The sequence below is a fragment of the Vigna umbellata genome, chromosome 1 (assembly GCF_029865625.1).
Source record: "Vigna umbellata cultivar VRB3 chromosome 1, Vumbellata_1.0, whole genome shotgun sequence".
In the NCBI taxonomy this organism is placed as follows: Eukaryota; Viridiplantae; Streptophyta; class Magnoliopsida; order Fabales; family Fabaceae; genus Vigna; species Vigna umbellata.
The window spans coordinates 78,150,606-78,167,056 of record NC_142165.1 but is presented as its reverse complement, the minus strand read 5'-3'; the positions used below and the strand labels follow the sequence as shown (position 1 = coordinate 78,167,056).

Genomic DNA, 16,451 nt, shown 5'->3' with positions numbered 1-16,451 from the left:
TCTCCCATAAACCTTTCAAAGGGATACATCCACCTGTATTGCACGGGTCCCCCAAGCCAAGCTTCATATGCAAGATGAATTGGAATATGCTCCATTGAATCAAAGAATGCAGGAGGGAATATTCTTTCCAATTTGCAGAGAATAATTGATAACAGTTGAAAAACTGTTATTTTCATGCTTAAAATTGATACTAAAAGCAACCTTTAGACTTAGAAACTAGCTTGAAATCATGCATTTTATTTATATTTTCAGAAATAAGAGAGCTGGATAGGTTTATGCTTGATTTAAGTGTTTTTGTGCAGGTTTTGAGGTGAATTTGGTGAAAGAAGTGAAGAATGAGAGAGATGACATTAGAAAAGACAAGAAAGAGTGCAAAAAGGAGAAGTCGAAGGCACCGCTCAGCGGCAAACTACCGCTGAGCGGCACTCAAGAGGTGACGTTGGAACCGCTGAGGGGCAAAATGGCCGCTGAGGGGAAGAAAGAAGACGCGCAATCACCGCTGAGCGGTAAATACCGCTGAGCGGCACTTTTTGGGCTTGGACTTTTGTAATCTTTTGTAACTCTAGATTAGTATATAAGGCAAAGATCCTATAGTTAGGCATCTTTGGCAGAAACGAGGCAAACACTCTCTCTTTCACCCCTTTGAAGGAGGATCTTGGATGCTCAGGCTACCTCTTCACCTTTATTGGGTTTATTCTTTCATACTTTCATTGTAATTCATCTAGGTTCACCATGAATATGGTGAACTAAACCTTGTATGTTTGTTGGGGAGTCAAAGTAATCTCTTGAAGCTCTCATATATGGATTTGTTGAGTACATCTTTGAATTAAGACATATGCTTTCTTTCATCATTAGTTAGGGTTTTTCCTCTTTGCTCAATGCTTGCATTGTTTAACTCATTCTAATGCATGATTATTGGTTTTGTTGATACGGACACGTACGGGGAAATCTAGATCCGGGGAATTTCTCCCAATATTATACTGACAATATTATATTGGTTGCCTTTAAGCTCCTGCACTCATGAACTAATCATTAGGAATGCTAGGAATTGTATGAACTATTTGATTAGGGAGAAGCCATCTAGAATGGTACATTAGAGAGTGGCATTAACAATGATGATTTGAATGTTGAATTCCTAAAATATATGAGAGTGGATGAGATGAAATTGACCCCCAACAACATATTCATTCATATATTTCCTTGAAAGTGTTTATCTTTTGTCTTTGTCATTGATCAATTCATGCATACATATTTAATTTTCGTCTTTGCATATTAAACTTCAATTATTGTGTTCTTAAGTCTTAGCTAATCAACAAATCACATAACTAAACTAGGCCGTGAGTCCTTTGGGAGAACGATACTTGGTCTTACCAAGTTTATTACTTGAAACGATTCGGTCATACTTGCCGATTGTGAAACAAGTTTGTGACATCATATTTTGGTGCTTACAAATTTGTCCATCAAGTTTTTGGCGCCGCTGCCGGGGATTCATGGTTTAACTGGTTAATTTGTGTGATTATTGATTATCTTTGACTTATTTTTTTTATTTTATTTTTAAATTTCGAATTTTTTTTTATTTTTATTTTATTTTATTTTATTTTTCTGTTTATATTGTTTATTTTGTATTTTATTTGATTTGATTTTATTTTATTTTTCTGTTTTCTGTTTTTCTGTTTTCTGTTTTTCTGTTTTCTGTTTTTATTTTTATTTTTTATTTTTTTTTAATTTCGAATTTTTAATTTTTTGTTTATATTTTTCTGTTTGTATTTTTATTTTATTTTGTTTTATTTTCTGTTTCTATTTTTATTTTTCTGTTTTCTGTTTTTATTTTATTTTCTTATCTCTGATCTTATATCTTCTTTTATATCTTTTTGTGCTAACAATTGTTTTTAGGGTTTTGTGCCTAATGTCTGCAGAATGCAGTTTGGTCAAGAGTTTAACTATAGGGGCACTCAATTCTATCAAAGTAATCTCAACCAATGGTGGGAACCTCACTCAAGCATGGATCAAAGCAAATTTTGGCAAGCTGCCGGACAATTTGAGAACCAACCACAACAACAATGGCAGCAACAAAGCTTTAAAATCAACAAAGGGAAGCAAGAGATCTCTTCATTTAGACAAGGCATGGAAGAATCACTAGGGCATGCATGGGACAGGTATAAAAGCCTATTACGAAAGACTCCCACGCATGGATTTAACGAAGGAGAAGTAGTCCTAATCTTCCTTGGAGGTCTTGGTTCACAAACCAAGATGATGCTTGACGCCTCAGCTGGAGGAAATATCAAATGGAAGACTCCAGAGGAAGCCACAGAAATAATTGAAAACATGACTACTAATAAGTGGAACAGTGAAAGAGGAGCTCCTATTCAACAAAAAGGAGTTCTACAGTTGCAATCCAATGATGCCTTGATAGCTCAGAACAAGTTAATAACTCAACAATTGGAGAATCTCTCAAAGATACTTGAACAATTGCCACAAGAGTTAAAGAATGTTGCACAGGTACAATCCCAGTTATGCGAATTGTGTGGAGGTGACCATATCAATGGTCAATGTGCCTTTCCAGTTGAAGCCGTAGAGGATGTAAACTACATGACCAATCAGTATCGTCAAGGGAGCTACAATCAAGGGTGGAAACCACACCCAAGTATTGGTCAGGAACAAAGTGGGCAAGCTGGACAAACTGGGCAATTTAACAAGCAACAGCAGCAAACCTTTCTATCAGGAAGTTTGGATGACACCCTTCAACAATTTTTGAAAAATTCTGACGCTACTCAGAAAAGCATTGAAGAATCATGTAAAAGGATGGAGATGCAGCTTCATTCCATTAGTCAGAGATTGAATGATGAGGTTAATACTGAAGTTAACCCTAAGGAGGAAAGGCAAGCCATTATCACTGAAAGTGACAAGATTCTTGATGAGAAAAAAATAGGGGGCGATGAGGAAAAGATAGAGAGAAAAGAAAAAGAAGAATTGAGTGAGAGAAATAAAGATGAAGAAAAAGAGAAAGAAGTGGTTGAGAGAGAAGAGAGAAAGAAAATTTGTGTGGAAATAAAGAAGTTGAAAAGAAAAAGAAAAGGGAAGAAAAAAATAAAAGAAAAGAAAAAGAGAAAATTTAGGGAGAGAAAAAGGAAGAAAAAAAAGATGAGAGGAAAGAAGAAGAAATCATATGAAAAATCACATCCTCATCTAAAGAAGAATCATAGGAAGGAAAAGAAATTCAAGTGCTTTATGGAAATCTTCAAGAAATTGGAGATTAAAGTTCCTATGGTTGAGACATTGCAACAGGTTCCCGGTTTGATCAAATTTCTGAAGAAGTTCAGTAGAAAGAAGAAAAAGAAGAAGGAACTTGAGCTTACTGGGTCAAGCTAATGACGTTAAAAGAGCGCTTGCTGGGAGGCAACCCAGTGGATTTAAAAACTTTTGATTTGGTTTTGTAACTTTTAAATTGTGGACATTATTCTGTAAATATTTTGTTGGATCCAGCATCTACTGAAGGATGCTAGGTGGTTAAGCATCTACTGAAGGATGCTAGGTTTGTAACACCTACTGATGGGTGTTGGTGAGAAAATTTTGCACCTACTGATGGGTGCTGGTAAGTTGGAAACACCTACTGATGGGTGTTGGTGGATTTTGGGTCAGGCTCGTGACGTTAAACAAGCGCTACCTGGGAGGCAACCCAGTTGATTGATTGTTTTTGTTTGTTTTATTTTAGTTAGGGTTTGCATAAGTATTTTAAACATTGAATTGCAGGGAACCAGTGAGGGGCATGTCTAGGAGGCACGTAGGATAAGAAAAGAAGGAGAAGAGCACATCACGAAAGTGCCGCTGAGCGGCAACTTACCGCTGAGCGGTACTCTCGCAGATGGGCTTTAGTTTCCCCTTAGCGGGATCCGAGCCCATTAGGGTATTTTTATACCCCCTAAGCTGCATTTTGGTTTTTATTTTCAGGCTCTTCTCTGCACACACACTCCTACATACCTTTTTAAAGGTTCTCTACAATTTTTCCTCATCCCTCTTTAGAAAATCTCCCTTCCACTCACTTGCTCACTAGTTTTCCATCTAAGTTTGGGGTTGGGAGAGAGCATCATTGAAGGGGCTGATTTCTTCATTGTGGTTTACTAATGCTTAACAATGTATCTTTTGGTTTTGTGAATTATGTTTGATGCAGGGATGGCCTCCTCATCGGGCAAAAAGAATCAAGACTATAAGATCCAAGAAGAAGGAAGATACAGAGGACAGCTCAGATTGATGAGGAGCTGAGATAGCATTTACTGATGAATGCTATCATATGCTTATGCTTTTGTGGTTTAAGTTTTTTGAACTTATTTGTTTTTGTTTTTAGATTAGGGTTTGATGTACTCTATTTAACACCTGGTTTGTTATGATGGTTTGCTATTAACTGTGATTGTGTGATAAGTAATGCTTGATGATGCTTATTGATTGATTGATGTTGAGATGATGTGCACATTAAAATGCTTATACAGGTGATTCACAAGCTTTGTGAACAAATGCATGATATCATGATTGTGATTGTGAAATTAAGCAGGATGTGTATGTCAAATGTGAATGAGCTTATATGTGAGGTTTTGAGCTCCAGAGTTGTTATTGTTGAATGCTATTACTTTGGAAACATGAATGACTTTGCCCAGGTTTTCTATGATTGAATCAATTGCTTGTTTTGCATCATGTGATCAAGGCCGTTTGTTGAAACCCTTTTTATTGGCCAAATTCATAAAGTTAGCCTTCTAAAAGAGAACACGTTGTGTTCTATCCTTTGAACCCTTAGCCTTAAACATACACTAAACACCCTTGATTGAAAATCTTTACCTTGAGTTAAGTAGAAGATTTTGTGTGGTATTGTTAAATGTTCAAGTTTGGGGTTGTTGGGGAAACATGAAAAAGGAAAAGCATTGAGCTAAGAGCTAAAAAGTAAAAATATGCAAAGAAAAAGAAAAGAAAAAGAAGCAAAGCTCAATGCAAATGCAAATGTAAAGGCAAAAGAAAGTTGGGAATAAATAAGAAGATTGTGTTGTTATGATTCTCTTAACTCAAGGATTTTGTGATCCAGAAAAACCAATTTTCTTGTTAGCCCAGCCACATTATAAGCCATTGAAAAGTCCTTGTGATGATGCATGCTTGTGAATGTTTTTGATTGTGGTAAAATGAAAGGCAAAGTTGATTCATGTGACATTATGATAGTGGAGTGAATGAGTGAAACACTTTACCTCTTATACACTTGTGTGTTGAGTGAAACACTTTACCTAGTGAGGAAATATTCCATAAGCACATGAACATCCATGCTTAATTGATTGATCATTCATGAAAAATAGCATTTGTTGGAATTTAAATGACTTTGTGAACACTAAAGCATGTGCACATCTTGATTGAACTCTTGGTCTTAAGTTTGAGTGAAGTTGTTACTTATCTTGAAAAGAGGATTTTGAATGAGTGAACCATCATATGAATTGGTTGGAGATGGAGTTACATTTTGTTTGCTTGAGGACAAGCAAAGTTCTAAGTTTGGGGTTGTGATAACAGTTGAAAAACTGTTATTTTCATGCTTAAAATTGATACTAAAAGCAACCTTTAGACTTAGAAACTAGCTTGAAATCATGCATTTTATTTATATTTTCAGAAATAAGAGAGCTGGATAGGTTTATGCTTGATTTAAGTGTTTTTGTGCAGGTTTTGAGGTGAATTTGGTGAAAGAAGTGAAGAATGAGAGAGATGACATTAGAAAAGACAAGAAAGAGTGCAAAAAGGAGAAGTCGAAGGCACCGCTCAGCGGCAAACTACCGCTGAGCGGCACTCAAGAGGTGACGTTGGAACCGCTGAGGGGCAAAATGGCCGCTGAGGGGAAGAAAGAAGACGCGCAATCACCGCTGAGCGGTAAATACCGCTGAGCGGCACTTTTTGGGCTTGGACTTTTGTAATCTTTTGTAACTCTAGATTAGTAATAAGGGCTTGCACGTCCTATAGTTAGGCATCTTTGGCAGAAACGAGGCAAACACTCTCTCTTTCACCCCTTTGAAGGAGGATCTTGGATGCTCAGGCTACCTCTTCACCTTTATTGGGTTTATTCTTTCATACTTTCATTGCAATTCATCTAGGTTCACCATGAATATGGTGAACTAAACCTTGTATGTTTGTTGGGGAGTCAAAGTAATCTCTTGAAGCTCTCATATATGGATTTGTTGAGTACATCTTTGAATTAAGACATATGCTTTCTTTCATCATTAGTTAGGGTTTTTCCTCTTTGCTCAATGCTTGCATTGTTTAACTCATTCTAATGCATGATTATTGGTTTTGTTGATACGGACACGTACGGGGAAATCTAGATCCGGGGAATTTCTCCCAATATTATACTGACAATATTATATTGGTTGCCTTTAAGCTCCTGCACTCATGAACTAATCATTAGGAATGCTAGGAATTGTATGAACTATTTGATTAGGGAGAAGCCATCTAGAATGGTACATTAGAGAGTGGCATTAACAATGATGATTTGAATGTTGAATTCCTAAAATATATGAGAGTGGATGAGATGAAATTGACCCCCAACAACATATTCATTCATATATTTCCTTGAAAGTGTTTATCTTTTGTCTTTGTCATTGATCAATTCATGCATACATATTTAATTTTCGTCTTTGCATATTAAACTTCAATTATTGTGTTCTTAAGTCTTAGCTAATCAACAAATCACATAACTAAACTAGGCCGTGAGTCCTTTGGGAGAACGATACTTGGTCTTACCAAGTTTATTACTTGAAACGATTCGGTCATACTTGCCGATTGTGAAACAAGTTTGTGACATCATATTTTGGTGCTTACAAATTTGTCCATCAATAATCGGGATATTTTCATCCATCATTTTAAGGGAATTCTCCTTTAGTGTCGTGCAGCACAAATCTTTAAAGAAGTTATTGATTTCTATTAGTGGATTTAACACGTGCATTGGCAAACAACTGAACGCAAGAGGGATGAAAGTCTCCATGAATACATGACAATCATGACTCTTCAACCCTTGAATAGTACCGTTCTGAACATTGGCACATCTGGACAAGTTAGAAGCATATCCATCTGGCATTTTAAGCTCCTTGATCCATCCACACACTATTCTTGTCTCGTCTTTTGACATGGTGTAATTTGCTTTTGGTTTAAATAATCGGCCGTTACCTTGCGCCTTCAACTCTAAGTCTTTTCGTCCACAATACAAAGGTAAATCTTTTCTTGCTTTCTCATTATCTTTTGTCTTACCTTTAACATTCATAACTGTGTTGAAGACATTGTCAAAGAAATTTTTTTCTGTGTGCATGACATCGAGGTTGTGTCTTAGCAAGTTGTCCTTCCAATAGGGAAGTTCCCAGAATATGCTTCTTTTAGTCCAATTATGCCATTCCCCAAACCCTTCTAGCCTATTATGACCAGATTCAGTGACTTTTGGATAGTCTTTCACTCTTCTCTAGACATGTGATCCAGTCAACTTTGGTGGGGGCATATCTGTTTCAACTTGCCCTTTGCGAAATGCCTTTTTGTTTCTTCTAAAGGGGTATCAATGGGCAAGAACCGTCGATGACAGTCAAACCAACTACTTTTCCGCCCATAACTCAATTGGAATGACTTTGTCTGTTCCATGCAATGTGGACAAGCTAATCGACCATGCGTGCTCCATCCAGATAACATGCCGTATGCTGGGAAGTCATTAATAGTCCACATCAACGTTGCCCTCATAAGGAAATTTTGCTTCCTTGAAACGTCATACGTCCAAACACCATTCCATAACTTCTTCAAATCATCAATCAAAGGCTCCAAATAAACATCAATCAATGATTTGGGATTAGATGGACCTGGTATTATACACGATAAAAACATGTACGGCTTTGTCATACACATCTCTGGTGGTAGATTGTATGGGGTAACTATCACGGGCCAACATGAATATGGTGATGCCGAGGCCTAAATGTATGGGGTAAACCCATCATAGCATAGACCAAGTCTTACGTTACGCGGTTCACTTGCAAAGGAAGGATGTTTACGATTGAAGTGCTTCCAAGCTTCACCATCGGAAGGATGACGCAAAAATCCTTAAGTTTTGTTACCATCATGCCATGTCATGTGTTCTGATGTTTGCATTGAAGTAAACATTCTTTGTAATCTTGGAATTATAGGCAAGTAGAACATGGACTTTAAGGGAATGGGTTTTTTTTGCCTCCGTCCAGCATGCATCGTATGATATCTTGGTGAGCCACAAAATTTGCAATCAACCAACAATGCATCTTTTTTACCAAAGTCATTGTCGTAGAATAACATACATCCATTAACACAACAATCAATCTTCTTCACTTCCAATCCCAACTTTAAAACACATTTTTTTGCTTGGTAATAATTCTTCGGCATCAAATTGTTTGGTGGTGTCAAATCTAATATCAATTTTGTATAAAAGTCCACTGCTTCAATGGGCATGTTCCAATTAGATTTGCCAGCCATGAGTCTAATGCACACTGATAATTTTGACTCAGTTGAACCTTCAAATACAAGCAGATTTGCCTCTGTCAGTAAATTGAAAAACCTCTGTGTGGTTTCATTTGGAGGCTCTTCATAATGGCTATGGTTTGCTTCTTGTTCAGCGTGGTGACGAAGAGCATTGTCGACCATCTCTTGCATATCCGCAAATTGATCTATCTCAGATGTATGTACACTACTATTCGAACCTGATGCAAGCCGCTTTTCAGCTGCAGTGGAGGTCGAAGGAATTTGTTCACCATGAAAAGTCCAAACCGTGTAATTAGGCATGAACCCTTTCTGGTATAGGTGAAACTTGACGACTTCATCTTTCAAAATCCTTGTACATTCGCACTTCATGCATGGACATCGAATCCCTCCATCAACAGCATAATATTGATATCGTCGGGCCGTCTCCACAAACTCTTCAACTCCGATGACAAAAGATTCCTTCAAACCTCTCCTTCCACTATAACAACGGTCATACATCCATCCACGATGGTTGGTAAAATGGGCCATGTTCTGTGACAAGCCAAACAAATAAAAACTTAGCCAAAACAGCAACACTCCATGTGACATAAGTAATAAACCTATTACTACTCAAGTCGAACATGGAGGGCAATTTTAACACTACTGTCATAGGCATACAATAAGGGCATGCAAAGACAACTCCTCAGTATCGAAATGCCTTAAACATCCTAAGGGGTTGTGTATTAAATTTGGAGGAGACAACTTATTATTAATGAAGTTATCTTTGTATAGATTACTTCCAAATATTTTGTAGGTTCTAAGTGTTTATACTACTTTTACCTTTCTCTTTCTATTGAGAATGTGTGTAGTACCAAAGGATTTTAAATGACTAGTTAACTTAATCAAGTTGTACCATATTATGACTTTTATCCTATTCTGCTAACTAGTTTTAGGTTCTAGGTAGTCATCTTTTGAGTTTTAGGTACTTTTGGTAGTGTCATTTTTGTACTAGGTAGGTTTAACTATTCTAAACTTTTTAGAACAGTGTCTGTGTAGTTTGGTAGCCTACTTTAGTATGTTGTGTTTTTTGGTCAAACATTAAGACTTACTTTAAATGTGGTTGGATGTTGGACATAAAGGGAGAGAGTGAGATCAAGTTTGGACCATAAACATGAACCAAAGGCACGAATTATAGGTCTGTTATGTAGTTTTTTACCATACAAATCAAAATTTAAATCAAATACAAGTCCACAGTTCAAAATATTCCAATAAGGTTATCTACAATGCTAAAATCAGCACATACCCAACAAAGTTTACAATAAATGCACATTCAGGCACCAAAAACAGGACTTTGAAAACTTCAATAAAATATGATTGAGTACATACTTGTTTCAGATGCTTAACTCCTCCTAATTTGCAACACCTCCAAATTTGACACCAACTTGATTCAATTGAACAATGGGTCTTCCTCCAAAAAACCTATATTTGAAACATATAATAATCTTTATATACCAACTTATAATAATGTTACATATTATAAACAAACAGTAGCTTAAAATGAATAATGCACGACAAAAAGTTCAAAATGACCACTCTACTTCCATTTTAACTCAAAAGGTAATGGTTTAAACACCAAATCTGGCTATAAGCTAAAATATCTGGTGTTGAACAGTGTTATCAACTTTAGAACACCAATTTAAGCTTCTTCAAGCTTTTCAATAGCATAAAAACAAACAAAATTCGAAAATCACCCTTGTTATAGCCAATTTATGAAGCAAATTACACCATTATACCCCCAAAATTAGATTTACAGAGTCAAATGAATTTTGGACACTGAAATGGACTTACAATCAACAAATAAGACTTGAGAAAGATATTACAATCACACTTAAAGACTTGCAATGTTTTTGGGAGTTTTCTTAAGGTGCAATCAAGCTTTTGCTTCACCAAATCATTGGTTAAATGGTATGCACCTAGTACTTACTCAAGTTAATGTGTGTAGCACAAATTTAATAGTGAAACTAACTAGTTTAAATGGAAACAACTGACTATGAACTTCTTGCCTAATAAATAGAAAATGGAAACCCATTGCATATCCAAAGAAGTAATAGACTAAAGTCTGAAGGATATGATTGAAACCTTATAGAAGTGTATATATTTGTATTGTATTATTTAAAAATATCTCATCAGCTCCTTGATGAGTAAATATTTTATTTACTTTACTTAGCTTATTGTGCTAGTTTAAAAATGGGTTAGCACATGGGCATACCAAAGGGAATATTATTCCTCTTAAGAAGTGGAGACACCATGTCCCCACATGCACTAACATTATAGCTGAAGAGAATGGATGTGCGCGGATACGTTTGGAAGGGAATCTTCCACCCAATTATTTCTTGATTCAATACAATATATGAAGAATGGTTCTGCAAATTGGAGGGGCTGCACGAGAAGCAACACACCACATGGCCATCATGAATACTTGCTTTAAAAATAAATAAATGGACCATTATGGAGAGCACATGGACATAGTTTATTGGCAGCAGTGGCAACTCCACATTCACGGCCCACAATGTAAAAATTTGCTTCAATTGGAGTAGTGGGAGGCACTCACGGTATGGTCCAGGGTCATGGGAAGCATGCGGCACATGGCAGGAATTTACAAAGAAGAATGGTCAGAGTGATGGCTTGGTGGATGTCACGACTGTATGGGCACATTAAACAAACTTAATTGAAAGACTGACATTCAATAAGAAAATGTGCACGTTGGAAATAATGGGGGACAACATGTCATCAACGCACTCACTCCATTAAGCATGGGAGAAAGGCACCGAGAATGGAATTTAGAAGGCCGTGAGCTGAGGAAGATAAAAGAAAATCTCGGGTGTTCAGAGGAGGTAGTAGACAGATTCCAGTAGGCAGTAGGAGTAGGAGTAGGCTAGAGGCTTCCTAGTTCTGTGTTCTGAGTAATTTTTCCCCCTCCCCCTTGGGGAGGTTTGGGGTTTTGTTGTTCTTTGTTTCTAGTGTTCAAATTTTGTTCTGTGATGTTTAGTTTCGTTGTGTAATTTTCTCTTTTCTGTAATGGACTCTAATTAAATTTCCAGTTTCATTTCCATTTCCAGTGTTGAGCTTCCAGGTCTGTTGGAACATTTAATTTCTGTGCAATTTAAATTCTGCCTTTTGCTTTCTGCCATCTTGAATTTTCTGTTGTTGTTTAATATTTTGTTGCACTTTAATTTTGGTTTTTACTATTCTGTTGTGAAAATTTCCGTTTCTGTTTTACTGTTTTTAATTACTGCTTTCTGAACTTAAGTTTTCTGCAACTGTTTTCTGCTTGGAATTAACGATTTCTGCACTGCTGAAATTTCATTTTTTTTGGTCTGAGCAATCTTAAGTTTTCGGTTCTGTTTTCGGTTTTAAGCAATCTGATGAAGTATGCGTTTTTACTGTTCAGTTTTACTGTTTTGCATGTTTTTACTGTCTTTTGTTTTACTGCTGTTTTGGTTTGCTATTTTAACTGTTTCGGTTTTCACTGTTTTAATTTATTTTTACTGCAATTTATTTCTTTTGTTCACAACAACAAACTTTCAAACCCCCCCTTTTCGTAGAAAAGATCTAAAACTGAACCGCGAAATATTGCTCCTTGAGAGACGACCTAGGAGTCACTTCCTAGTAACTATAGTGCATTAATAACTACAATCAACTTTTGTGAGAGGTGCGACCCTCTCGTCACTCCTAAACCCTATACTTCTACTAATAGTGAAAAAGAAAGAGGCCAGTCAACCTAATTTGATGTTACAGTTTGAACTCTAAAATTATGGTGCAGTTTTTTCTCTGCTTTGGTGGTAATTTCTTCTGATTTTTTAATACTGTGAAGACTTTGTGGTTCAAACCAGTAGCTTCAATGTTACCAAAACAGTGTTTGTCAATCTGTTTTGAAGTAGCGTCAAAATAAGTATAAACTTTGAATCATCTACGTATATTAGAGGTTGTTTGTACTTTATTGTTGTATATCACATAACCTTTTAATTATAATGTTTCTTTCTTTGATGTTTTGTGTACTTGTGTTTACATATGGTCTAGTGAGAAGAAAACTAGGCTCTATATGTCACTAATGTAGGACACTGAATGCAAGAGAAAGAAAGATTGACCAATTAAGTTGGTTTATAAAGAACAAATTTATGCAGTTTCAAATTTATGTAGTTTCAAATTTTACAGATTCATCATTGTTTGATTGGGTCTGTGAACACAGCAGAACATGGGTTTGATGGACTTATGAAACCTTTTTATTTCTCGTGACTGTATGGTGGTTACTTTTTCAGGATGTTTTTGGTTACTTTCAGCTAAACTGAACTTGGGTACATAGTTTCAGGTGTCTGTTTTACATTTTCCACCTTCACTATTGCATTATTGTGAATTTCATGATGTGTATATATGTACAAATTTCTGAACTGAGTACACAACTTTCCAACTACCTTTTACACTCCTTTCATTGTTGCTACACATCTTATATGTTCAAACATCATGCACCTATTCTGGCACATTCTATACTTACATACACTTGACCCTAATTGTTTGATTCTAGTGTGATCCACTTGTGTAAGGTACATTGTACAACTTGTGGACATTTTTGTTAGTGTCAATTGTTTTCAGCACACTTGAGGTACCAAACAAAAATGTAGTTAAGTTTGGTGTTCAAGAAAAGTACGAGTGGTTGTTGTATTGTGGTGTGAAAGGTGAATGATGAAGCCAAAGTCTTAATGTTAACAAAGGGAACTTCCAGGGGAGACAGAGTGTGGGAAAATAAGAGATGAAGAAAGGATAACAACAATAAATTCAATGGACAAATACAAAAGAGGATACTTGCTTTAAGTTCAAGAAATTTGCCATTTGGCAGGATCTTTAATTATGCCTCACTGTTCAATTGCTCTATTTCAGAATCATGGTCTAGGTCCATTAACAGAACATAAAGTTAAATCCTAATAACTAAAACATACATAAATTCAGAACCACACAATGATAAATGTTGATAAACTTTTATATAGGTGACACATACATATAGGCCAACGACAACTAAAAAAGCACTAAACCTTCCTTCTAAATTCTAAGGTGCCAGACAAGGCACCAATTATTAGAATCAGACATACATCAAATCAACACATCCCTATAATTTTCCTACTTCTGTGACATTTTAGGCTGATTTTTATACTCTTTCATTGCACTCATAACATGATGATGGTGTTTGAGTCAGGATCCAGGTTTGGGAAACAGAGAAAGTGAAGGCCAACTGGCCCAATATGAAATTGTGTAAATGGTAAATGAGAGAGGGAAAATAAAAGGTTACTGTAAAGTTAATTTTGGTCATGGTAAAGGGCACACTTAACTGGTTTAAAGGTCAAAAAGGACACACTTAAATAAACCATCACTTAAACATTTACAGTGATAAAATTCAAAAGAAAAGGAATTTGTTTTTAATGAGTAATTATTATTATTTGTTTTTCCGTAGTGAAGTTTACTGTGCATAATAATAATTGTATCTTTTAGAACTTATAACTCCTTGCTTGTAATCTATATAGCAGTAAATAGGAGGCTATATAGATAATAGAGGGCACTCCAACAGAGGCCACTCCAACAGAGGAATGTAACTAGGAGGCTATATCTTTTAGTACTTATAACTTCTTTTAGTACTTATAACTTCTTTTAGTACTTATAACTTCTTTTAGTAAATAGGAGGCTATATCTTTTAGTACTTATAACTTCTTGGAATGTAACTTCCTTAATAACCCTCCAACAGAGGCCACTCCAACATCTCTTGTATGAAAATTCTCTAGAGGGGGAAAAACAGAAAATGCCAGCTTCCACTCTGTACTCAACACAATCTCTCAGCATAAATTGCTCCATCTCAACCCCATCAAAAACACAACTGAGTTTTCACCAAAAGCAGGTACTATTCTACAGCACAAGGGAGGAACAGCAAGAGGGGTATCAACAGTGGCAGAAGCTATGTGATAAAATGTGCAGCAAGTGACCAACACACAGTGCTGATTGGTCTGGCTGCTGACTTAGGTTGTGGAAAAACTACCTTCATGAGGAGGCTTACCAGTGTGTTTGGAGGAGCATCAGAACCACCAAAGGGTGGCAACCCTGATTCCAACACTATCATCAGTCACACCACTACAGTCATATGCTTGGATGATTACCACTATTTGGATAGAACTGGCAGAAAGGACAAGGGAGTCACTGCCCTTGAACCTAGAGCCAACGATTTTGATCTCATGTATGACCAAGTTAAAGCAATCAAAGATGGAATTGCTGTTCAAAAACCAATCTACAATCATGTCACTGGTCTCTTGGACCCCCCTGACCTCATCAAAACTCTCACAATCTTAGTCATTGAAGGTTTGCACCCAATGTAAGTTTCTCATTTTCTCATTTCATCGTTACAACTATTTCACTCAATTAATCCTTCTTTTATTTAACTTTTGAGGAAAGTTCTGTCACTCACAGTTTAACTTTTACATTAATTGAAACTTAGGACTAATGTTTAATTGTATTCCTCGTTTTCTTTGATTTTCCTATACTACGGTTAAAGGTTATTTAAACCTTCTAACTGGCATGCCAATGCCTTGCCCCTCATTCCAATTACAAACCAATCTTTCTCAATCAAACAAGCACATACACTGATGCCACAACAAAATCATACAGATTTAACAACATTCTAACTGATAACCAATTTTTAAACGAACAACTGATAACAGTTGAAAAACTGTTATTTTCATGCTTAAAATTCATACTAAAAGCAACCTTTACACTTAAAAACTAGCTTGAAATCATGCTTTTTATTGATATTTTTAGAAATAAGAGAGCTGGACAGGTTTATGCTTGATTTCAGTGTTTTTGTGCAGGTTTTAAGGTGAATTTGGTGAAAGAAGTGAAGAAGGAGAGAAGTGAAATCAGAAAAGACAACAAAAAGTGCAAAAAGGAGAAGCCGAAGTCACCGCTCAGCGGCAGTTTACCGCTGAGCGGCACTCAGGTGCTTGCGGGAGGTCCGCTGAGGGGCAAAATGGCCGCTGAGGGGAGAAAACAAGTCACGCACTCACCGCTGAGCGGTATTTTACCGCTGAGCGGCACTTTAATGGGCTTGGACTTGACTTTTTGTAATTTACGAATGATATATAAGCTTTAGGGTTTCCTAGGGTTAGGCATCTTTGGCAGAAACGAGGCAAACACTCTCTCTTCCACCCCTTTGAAGGAGGATCTTGGATGCTGAGGCTTCCTCTTCACCTTTTTAGGGTTTATTCTTTCATTCTTTCATTGTTATTCATCTAGATTCACCATGACTATGGTGAACTAAATCTTGTATGTTTGTTGGGGAATCAATGTAATCTTTTGAAACTCTCATATATGGAATCTGTTGTTTACATCTTTCAATTAAGACATATGCTTTCTTTCATCATTAGTTAGGGTTTTTCCTCTTTGATTAATGCTTGCATTGTTTAACTCATTCAATGCATGATCATTGGTTTTGTCGATACGGGCACGTACGGGGAAGTCTAGATCTGGGGAATTTCTCCCAATAGTATATTGGTTGCCTTAAGCTCCTGCGCAAAATAAACTAATCATTAGGAATGCTAGGAATTGTATGAACTATTTGATTAGGGAGAAGCCATCTAGAATGGTACTTTAGAGAGTGGCATTAACAATGATGATTTGAATGTTGAATTCCTAAAATGTATGAGAGTGGATGAGATGAAATTGACCCCCAACAACATATTCATTCATATATTCCATTGAAAGTGTTTATCTTTTGTTTTTGCCATTGATCAAAATTCATGCATACATGTTTATTTTCTGTCTTGCATTTTAAACCCAAATATTTCGTTTGTAAGTCTTAGTTAATCAAGAAACCACATAACTAAACTAGGCCGTGAGTCCTTTGGGAAGAACGATACTTGGTCTTACCAAGTTTTATTACTTGA

General features: G+C 36.3%; 2 pseudogenes; one reads left to right on the top strand and one right to left on the bottom strand.

Annotated features, from left to right (window-relative positions):
• Positions 1 to 7,482: 7,482 nt before the first annotated feature.
• Positions 7,483 to 9,024, bottom strand: LOC148206483 (uncharacterized; annotated as a pseudogene).
• A 5,239-nt stretch (positions 9,025 to 14,263) lies between these two features.
• Positions 14,264 to 14,888, top strand: LOC124830228 (phosphoribulokinase, chloroplastic pseudogene; annotated as a pseudogene).
• The last annotated feature ends 1,563 nt before the right edge of the window (positions 14,889 to 16,451 follow it).